Raw genomic sequence first — 9,733 nt, forward strand, 5'->3', positions numbered from 1 at the left:
TTTTCTTCTGTATTTTAAAGTTAATATTTTAATTAAAAGTATTGTGAGATTAATTGCCATAGAAACACAGTTTCTCTGGGGTGTTTTCTTAAAGTTCTCTTGGTTCCTTGCTCATATCTTACAAGTAATATATCTGTTCTTTAGCTGTTTTTCCTACTTTGATGAGAACAGCCTATTGTTTTTCAATCTATCCCTTTTCCTAAGCCACTTTGTGTGGCCAAAAAACAACCCTTTCTAAACAAAACCAAAAAAGAACCCAAACAAAATCCCAAGGTTTTTTTTTTTACTGTCCAATTACATATAGAACACTGCAACTAACAAAAACGTGGAACTATAACTCTCATTGTAATTATAATTTCTGAGGTGCCTGATCTTGCAGTCCTTCAGTTTAACCATTGCTAAAAGAAAAACAGGAAAAAAAGGCTCAGGATCTGATCCTAGGTTATTTTTGCTTTTGCATCAGCATATTAAGAACAATAGAATGTGTTCCATTCCCTTAACTGGGTTTTGGATCAATCACCATCCTAACTATAAGATTTGGTTTGGAAATGCAAAAGGGGAAAGCTGAAAATTTTAGCGCAAGGTGAGCACCCTGAGATGATGCCCTAATACATTTTCCTTCTCCCTCTACACTTTTCCAAACAAAAAGATATACATACACTACCTGAAGAGGAGAATATCTCTGCTGGTTTCAGTGATGTTGCAGACATGAAGATCTGTTGGCTTTGGAAAGAATTCTTAAGGGATATAATTTTAATCTAACAGCTCCATCCCTTTTCACCAGGAGGCTGAGGTAATTTTATGAAAAAGAAAGGAAAGAGGGGTACATATTGAATAAAGGAGTAACGGATCCAGAGTCTCCCTTTCCAATCCATCTAATGGATTCATCATTTGGCTGAACCAATTCAGTGCTGCTCTTTTCAGTCTCTGAGCAGGTGAACAATGACCACGTCATTATTGGAAGACACCGTGTTGGTGCAGTGTGAGCGTTAAAGCTAGCAGCATAAACAGTGTTTGACCCTGAGCAGCAATAATCTCCGTGAGAAACACCCTGCAGGGGATATGGATAGACAGTTACTGATGGAGCACTCCTCATCTCACCTGAGATGCATGTCCTGACTTCACACCCAGCTGCATATCTTGGCAGTCTTGCTGGGCATTGCTTGTTTTTCGTTCTTGCCCTTATTCCCCCTCTGCAAGGGTGAGCGAGCTCCTCTCCAAAATGCCTCAGTGTGCTGTATTATAGCTCCTGCTTTTCTGGGAATATCTCCCTAGCCATCCAGTGGCTTCAGAGCATTCTTCCTAGGTGTTTTGCACCAGTATTATCTGTGCATCTTCTCTGAAGACTAGCATTTCAATGTCGATGATATTGACAGAGAGATTGAGTGCACCCTCAGAAAGTTTGCGGATGACACCAAGCTGAGTGGCGTAGTTGACACACCGGAAGGACAGGATGTCATGCAGAGGGACCTGGACAGACTGGAGAAGTGGAGCTGGGAGAACCTCATGAGGTTCAACCAGACCAAGTGTAAGGTCCTGCACCTGGGTCAGGTCAATCCCCGATTTCAGTACATGATGGGGGATGATGTAATTGAGAGCAGCCCTGCAGAGAAGGACTTGGGGTGCTGGTCAATGAGAAGCTCAACATGAGCCAGCAACTTGTGCTCACAGCCCAGAAACCAACCGTGTCCTGGGCTGCATCCAAAGCAGCGTGCCCAGCAGGGCGAGGGAGGGGATTCTGCCCTTCTCTTCCTCTCTTGTGAGACCTCATCTGGAATCCTGTGTCCAGTTCTCAATGTAAGAAGGAGATGGAACTGTTGGAACGGGTCCAGAGGAGGCTACAAAGATGATTGGAGGGCTGGAGCACCTTCCCTACGAGGACAGGCTGAGAGAGTTGGGGTTGTTCTGCCTGGAGAAGAGAAGGCTCAGAGGAGACCTTATAGTGACCTTCCAGTACCTGAAGGGGCTACAGAAAAGCTGGAGAGGGGCTGTTCATAAAGGCTTGTGGGGATAGAAAGAGGGGCAATGAGTATAAACTGGAGAGGGGCAGATTTAGACTGGACATTAGGAAGAATTTCTTCATGATGAGAGTGGTGAGACACTGGCCCAGGTTGCCCAGGGAAGCTGTGGCTGCCCCATCCCTGGAGGTGTTCCAGGCCAGGTTGGATGGGCCTTGGGCAGCCTGAGCCAGTGGGATGTCCCTGCCCACGGCAGGGGAGTTTGAACTGGATGTTCTTTTAAGGTCCCTTCCAACACTAACTATTCTATGATTCTATGATTTAAGACAGTACATAGCAATAATTTTATTATAAGTGTTGTTCTGGGTGCACTAGAGTCAAAGAAGCGGATTTCCCACAAAAAAGATTTCTAATGTTTTTTTCTAAGTAATGAAAATTCTCTTGTGTGGTTTCTCTGTGACTTTTCTCATTGTTAAGGCATTACCAGGTCTCTTTCTTCTCACCGGGCACATATTGCCCCAAGACTCTCTCCATCCAGGAACCTGGGCTGGAATCAGCCAGTAGGTTCTGGAAATACGTGAACACTTACGCTGGCTGTACAACTACCATTTTCTTGCTTGATATCATAGCTATTCAGCAACCATTTTTCCTGTTGTCTTTCACCCATGGTTATCTTAATGAGTGCCACCAAACAGTCCAACTGAATCCTTCATAGCTCCTGCACAGAACTGCTTAGCGGAGAGGAGAAGGTATTCATGGACTGTTCTTTCCAGTCAGGGAGCAGGCACCTCCTCTATCAGGAATATTGAAGAGTGACAAGAAGAGAGAAGAGCATGGGTCCCACCCACACTTTGAACAGCATTATTCCTGGAATATATTCCCAGTTCTGAAAGAAAACTCAAAACAGTCTTTATTCCTAAAATCCCTCGCCACCACCTTCTGAGTGCAAAAGAAATCACAGATGTACGTATTAGCACAGCTGCCCAGCCATCACGTACGTCTTCAGTTAATCCCTTAATTGAGAGGTTTCTAGATTCCATTATTACAGGCTCTGCCTGGTGGAGCTTCTTTGCAACGGCTCCAACACTCTCACTGCCAGAGGTTTTTATGATGTGTGGTCGGCTGTTTGCAGAGGAACTCTGCCGCACAGGCTTAGAAACGCTTCACAAAGCACACAAATGCACAGCTCCCACCTGCGTAATATGAACAAGTTTAGGCATTCACACCTCCCAGCATTTATTAGGGTCTCTTCCTGATCTTTCAATTCCTGCTGTTTTGGGGCATCGGCTACAGCAGGAGATAAAAAAAAAACCCAACTACAAACCGAACACTCACCCTTTGTGATTTCCATTCATTAAATGTTCCTCAGGAGGAAGAAAATACTGACATTCTTGCCCTTAGTTTAGCTTGTAGACGCCAACCTACTGATGGAGCAATTCCACTGCAGTGGAGCAGAGGAGCTCCACACAGCTAAGGGAGCTGCTGCCACCACGCATATAAATTAGCAAAGACCGGAGAAGTATTTCATGAGGGACACCTGCATCCCAAAAAGAAAAAAAAAAAAAGAAAATGAAGAGCTGGGCCAAGATCAGCTACCAAAAAAAATCAATATTTATTTAGTTGCCCACCCTGCGAATTGGGGATTTTATTCTCCAATATAAGCCCTCAAAGGGTTGATTTTAACTTATATGTTTTCAGTATTCTAGGGTGACATGTTCAGATTTGCTCTGATTTGTTCTGACTTACACACGTGGGCAGATATGAATGAAAACAACCAAAGGTGAGCTCTGAAAGGAGGCATCATAAGACAATTGTGTGTGTGGAGGATGCTCACAGGGAAGTTTATGTTGTTTTTTTCCCCGGCTTCTGTTATTCAAAGAGGAGATGAAGTGTCCTGCCACCACCCCGCTTTCTCAGAGAAGATTCTGTTTTCTCTAGTTGAAGGGTAACTGTTCAAAGGGATGTGAACAAAGTCCTGGGTTTCTGATTTTTGAACTTATAGCCAAGACAAAATATTGAAGCAAAATAGATACTTGCTCCAGAAATAATTCTTCTTTAATTGAAAGATTTTGTTAACTTTGTTTCTGGTGGAAAGTTTGATCTTCAACTGGCTTGCTAAAATATTTGCTAAAACCCAACCCATGTTATTGTTCACAAAGAATGGTTCACAAATGAAACTACAACAAACTATGTTTAGTGTTTGGAACATTCAGTTCTTTCAAGAATACGGTTTGTCTATAGAACTGAGGTTTTATAAACACTGTAATGAGGCTCACATTCTGACCTGGGACAGTTTATGAAAACTCATGGAAGAGCTGAGTGTCAAATAAGGCTAGTGAGTAATTTCACGTGGGTAAATAAAGTGCTGAAGCAAACATAAGAAGGATAACACCTTTTATTCTTACGGAAGAAAGTCTCTTTATTATGACCAGAATCTACAGTCCACATTTATACAGTAATGAACGTGCAACTATTGACTTAGTGCTCCAGAAAAACCTAAATGGGCAAAGTGTAGTTTTAGTATAGTCATCTCTATTTTTAAAGAGCTACCAAACGTCTTGTTAAGGAGTTACTCGTCACCTCAGAGTAGCACAGTGTGCCTGCCTTTTACTCTGTGGCTCCATATGATGAAGGCTGGACCTAACTCAATTCCATAAAGGACATTTCCCTCCAGAAGAAGCCAATTCTCCTTCACCATGAAAAGTTACAGGTGTTAACTACCCATGCAAGAGCACAGCATAAATAAGTACATTATTTTCAGCGTATTAAGTTCACAGTTACTACAACGAAACGCTAAACCACAGATTAAATAACAAAGCATTTGGGATAAATCTACTACAGAAGATAAAGGAATTATCTCTTGATAAATATAGTTTCCTTCTTAGGGTTACATTCATGTGCAAGTGCAACAAATAGCACTGGGATTTAACAACAAGTGGAAAAGCAGGGAGTGATGGATATGATAGACAAGAAATGCCATTCTATCAGCATGGATTCGGTTTTGCGTCGCTCAGCAAATTGCTGCACAAAGTCATGAGCCAAGCCCTCAAAATTGTAAGTCTGCCTTTAAAACTAAGTAATTAAAAACTGAAACAGCAAGTTCCTGTTACTTATCCTCTGGGTTTTGAGGCTTTAGAGTTGATACTCAGAGATTTTCTTCCCATGCTTTAGGCTTATTTCTTCCAAGACAATTTAGGGTTCCAACATGACTCAAAGAGGTGGAACTTCAAGACTCCCAGCAAATTTCATACAGTCTGGTTGAACTCACAACCTTCAGCAAAATAGTTTATTTATTAGTTAGGCAAAATGTTTAATCTCTGTCTTCGTGCATGTATTAGCAGGACATATTTCTTACTAGTTTTACAGATTGACAAGCATGAAATACCACATTTCAGACTGAAACAGAAAGTTAAACAATTTGAATAAACTTAATAAACCAGGTTCTGGCTCCTTGCTTTACACTCACGCTGTCTCCATTTAACGCATATACTTTCACAAGTCTTTTCACACAATTTCCCACGCTGATTTTTACAAATACACTTAAGCAATCCAGACTCACATGAAACACTCAAAACAACTTCCTCCCAGTTTATATATGTGTGTGTAATATGTACATATGCATATAAATATAAAAGGAAAGGCCATCACACAGAGAACTTGCTGGCGTTAGGAAAGGAGTTGGCTTTACTCGCCTAAGCGAGATGATTGCCAGCTGGGGGGATCAGTGCAATCCTGAGGAGCTCCTAGAGCTGAGGGTTTTAACAGACCTCAGTCTGAAAAAATAAAGGGGGTGGTTGATCATTAAAACAAAACAGTTTGGGCATAAGCAAACAAAAAGAAACTCTCACAAAGCGTGCCTTCCTGTGAAACAAACTATATCACTGGCGCTCAGTAAAGGATCACTTTGTCATTTATTGGCTACAAGACAATGGTGTAAAATACTGAGTGCAAAAATCTTTAAGCAGTCTTTAGGTAACGACAGTCTAGATAGAAGTCTTCAGAAAGTGCTCATCAACCTTCTAGGAATTCTCTTTTTTCTCCCTGGAGTGTTCTGTTGACAGCAGAAGCTGATTTTCAATGGCAGCCCAGGTGAGTGTGCATAAAAAATCCTCCTGCTGGTTTTGCAGGTGAAAAATCTTGGCAGGATATAAAGTAAGAGCAGAAGAGGTATCAAATTTATCCCTAACAAATCTAACTGGACAGCAGCCGTTATACAGGAAACATTCGAATCAAAAGCCCAGTAAAGAATGAATCTTAGTAATGAATAAAGATAAGAGGACCTCCTTCCTTTACAATACCAATTTTTAGCAACTTTTTCCCCTTTTCTCTCGTGGTTATTTACATCATACTATGTTATGGGGCTAGGTTTCCTAAGAAACTATTTTTAGACTTTGGAAAACAACATTATTATTCATTGTGCTGGTTTTGTCATTGATAAAAAAATCTCCCTTTTTCAGTATACAATGGGGGATGATGTGATTGAGAGCAGCCCTGCAGAGAAGGACTTGGGGTGCTGGTCAATGAGAAGCTCGACATGAGCCGGCAACGTGTGCTCACAGCCCAGAAACCAACCGTGTCCTGGGCTGCATCCAAGGCAGCGTGCCCAGCAGGGAGGGAGCGGATTCTGCTCCTCTATTCCTCTCCTGTGAGACCTCATCTGGAATACTGTGTCCAGTTCTGGAATGCTCACCATAAGAAGGAGATGGAGCTGTTGGACCGGGTCCAGAGGAGGCTACAAAGATGATCGGAGGGCTGGAGCACCTTCCCTACGAGGACAGGCTGAGAGAGTTGGGGTTGTTCATCCTGGAGAAGAGAAGGTTCTGAGGAGATCTTATAGTGACCTTCCAGTACCTGAAGGGACTACAGAAAAGCTGGAGAGGGGCTGTTCATAAAGGCTTGTGGGGACAGGATGAGGGGGAATGGGTACAAACAGGAGAGGGGCAGATTTAGACTGGACATTAGGAAGAATTTCTTCACCGTGAGAGTGGTGAGGCACTGGCCCAGGTTGCCCAGGGAGATTGTGGCTGCCCCATCCCTGGAGGTGTTCCAGGCCAGGTTGGATGGGCCTTGGGCAGCCTGAGCCAGTGGGATGTCCCTGCCCATGGCAGGGGAGTTTGAACTGGATGACCTTTAAGGTCCCTTCCAACCCAAACTATTCTGTGATTCTATGATTCTACAATAGTCACTGGTAGCAATTGGCACTATTGAGCCGTGGTGTTCTGCCGGTCTGTGGGAGCTCACCGGGCTCAGGGAGATTAGGGTTCTCTGTTCAAGGACAGGAACGTCTCCAGTCACATCTTGCAATGTAGGTGCAGCCTATGGTGTGTGCCTGAGTCCTCTTTATACCACGAGCTCTTCACAAAGGGCCCAGCGAACATTCGTAGAAGTGAAGGTCTGATCTGACGCAGAATTACTGCCACTGGGGTGGTTCCTGGGGACAGGAAAACCAGCATCCTGCCATTAAATCATGCAGACAAATCCCAGGCCAAGGGAGCGCCCGGTGATGGGTTGCTGGGATTGTGCTGCAACGCTCGAAGTTTTGGAGACCTCACAGTGACACAGCCAGACCGAGCGCTGTGTAGTCATGTGTTTATTCTCCCACACTGGGAAACATCATGAGAACGATCTGCCACATGATCTGAGTGTTCAGGATCCATTATTACCCTCTTCTTCCCATATTTAACACTGACATTTAAGACAAAAAGATGTGAAGTATGTAAAAATGTATATGTCATTACCAAAAAGAAGATGTACTATTGTGTTAAGGAATCACTGCTGGATTTTGACCAGGACTAGTTCAGTGATTTACTTTTTTTCTGGGCTGGTTTTCCCCAACTGTCCAATTCCAACACACTGTCTACAACCAGGCTACTGCTCTTTACAGTGGTAACACACCTGATGTGAAAAACAACATCTGAATAAACCAAAGACTGTGTTCAAGTGACATCAGAACTCTGCCGGAATGAACCATCCGCTGCTCCGAATCCAGCGGATGACAGTAGCCAAAGAGGTGACCAGTGTAACGTAGCCCTACTTCACACTCAGGGCTCAGACAGATCTCTACCACCAAAGAGGCCAAAGCAGAGTGTATTCCTACTGAAGAGAAAAAGGAGTGACTTTTGCATCCGCATTAGATTTGAGGCTATTTCTGTCCGGGTGCTTTTTTTGAGCATGGCGAGTTCTAGATCATAGAGGGAATGCTGGAAGGGTTTTCTCCTCTGTTCCACAGATTTAGATGTTCAACGCAGAGGCAGGAAATACCTTTGTCTTCCCTTTGTATGTTTTCCTGTAGTCTGGACAGCCCTGAGCTCATGCGCACACCTGTAACCATTCCCAAACAGCCAGCACTTTGTGGGGACAGTCCTGCACACAGAGACATGAACCATCGGGGACAAACCCCGTGTACTGCAGCCTGTGTCGCGATTCTGCGATTTCAGACAGTTAACATTGGCAGAAACAGTGTTAGCAACTTGCTCTCCTGAGAGACGAAAGGAGAAGTCAAGGACATGCGACAGAAAGTGAACAGAAAATAGGAAGGCATTAATTTAGCTCCTCGTAGGCGGCGCTGCCTGCTGTTACGCCAACTGGACAGTGACAAACCCATTAACCACGAGGATTCACACTGCCCACGTGTGATAAAACAGAAGCTGTTTGCTGGTTCAGTGTGGCTGAGTAACCTGTCCTGACAAAATCCACCCTGAGATCCTCTCATGTTCTCTGTTGGCATCTGTTTTGAAGTGGGGGACACAGGGATTTCTTTATGCTACTACCTGAGGACCATCACAACTTTTGCACCTAAAAAACCCCACTCTTTCATGAGAAGAAGAAGAAATGTCATGCAGGATGAACATCTGCCATGCTACTTGCCCTGCAACGCTGGGAGGGAGTGTAGCCCATCTGCAGTAACAAAGCAACTGCTCTTGCGTTACCTATTGTGAGGAACACGTGTGTTTACTTAGGGTACTGGAACAGGACAACATGTTGCTGAAGAAAAGCCTGTTTGTGACAGTTATACTGGAGAATATAATTCTCACCTGATTTCATCCCACCTGAACACTCTCAAAGACAGAAACTTGTGTTATCACTTAGCTGAGGAAAGAGGAGGAACGATTGATATGGAGAGCTGAAGGTACTTCCAGCAGCATCGTGTTTTGCACTGACTCCCTATGGTGTGTGCCCTCCTGGAGCTGACTGGAGCGATACCACGCTGCAGTGGAAGCGAGTGTAGAAACAAGGGCTCCACTGTGTTCCACAGGAAACAATCCATGCCGGAGAGGAGGTGGTTTAGTAATTTTTTATTTGCCAGGCTCTCATTCTGCAACTCACCCATTTAAATTAAATACAGATCAATCACAGGGTGTCATAAGTCTCTTAGAAAGAAACATTTACTATGAATAGGACAGAGAGGTGGCACATCAAGTACACCACGGTTATAATAAACCCAGCATTCTTTATTACCCTCCACATACACTCCCCCTGCCCAGGCGCTCCCGACAATAAATCCCTGTGTGACCATGGATGACAATAATGTTTTCTGCTTGCACAGCAGCAGAGAGAAGCTCTTCCCTAGTAGAGACGAAGGTTCCTTTCTGCAAATGGGACAGGGAAGTGTCTGCCCTACACCTCTTAGCTGAAACCTGTTTTAGAGGAGTTCTGATCTGCGCAAATGGGGACAGCAAGCTCAGCGTTACCCACCCATGCACGCCCCACTTTATGTTACACACAATAGAGAATGGCAAAGCACCACGGAGTACCTGTGGTGGTGAAATGTCCTC

The sequence above is a fragment of the Cuculus canorus genome, chromosome 20, assembly GCF_017976375.1.
Source record: "Cuculus canorus isolate bCucCan1 chromosome 20, bCucCan1.pri, whole genome shotgun sequence".
Classification (NCBI taxonomy): Eukaryota; Metazoa; Chordata; class Aves; order Cuculiformes; family Cuculidae; genus Cuculus; species Cuculus canorus.